Raw genomic sequence first — 235 nt, 5'->3', positions numbered from 1 at the left:
CTGTGAAAGGAGGAAAAGCAGAAGTAGAAAAAAAATGTTTTAAATAGTTTTCATTGCTTCCAAAAATAGAATATTTCACTAATTAATAGTATTTGTTCTACACTTTTAGGTAAAAGTATATTATAACTTTAAACATTTAAATATATAAATTCATACAAACATTCACTGAGAGCCCACCAACGCTAGGCAGAAAGACTCAAAAAGGTCCCTACCACTTACAGGTTTAGTCTAGTGA

General features: G+C 29.8%; 1 protein-coding gene across 3 annotated transcripts in view; it reads right to left on the bottom strand.

Annotated features, from left to right (window-relative positions):
* Positions 1-235, bottom strand: part of DIPK2A (divergent protein kinase domain 2A) — a 53,176-nt gene that overhangs the window by 29,281 nt on the left and 23,660 nt on the right. The window lies entirely within an intron of this gene.

This window comes from Macaca nemestrina, chromosome 2, assembly GCF_043159975.1.
Source record: "Macaca nemestrina isolate mMacNem1 chromosome 2, mMacNem.hap1, whole genome shotgun sequence".
NCBI classification, from domain to species: Eukaryota; Metazoa; Chordata; class Mammalia; order Primates; family Cercopithecidae; genus Macaca; species Macaca nemestrina.
Note: the sequence above shows the minus strand (reverse complement) of the source record. Positions and strands in the feature narration are given on the sequence as shown.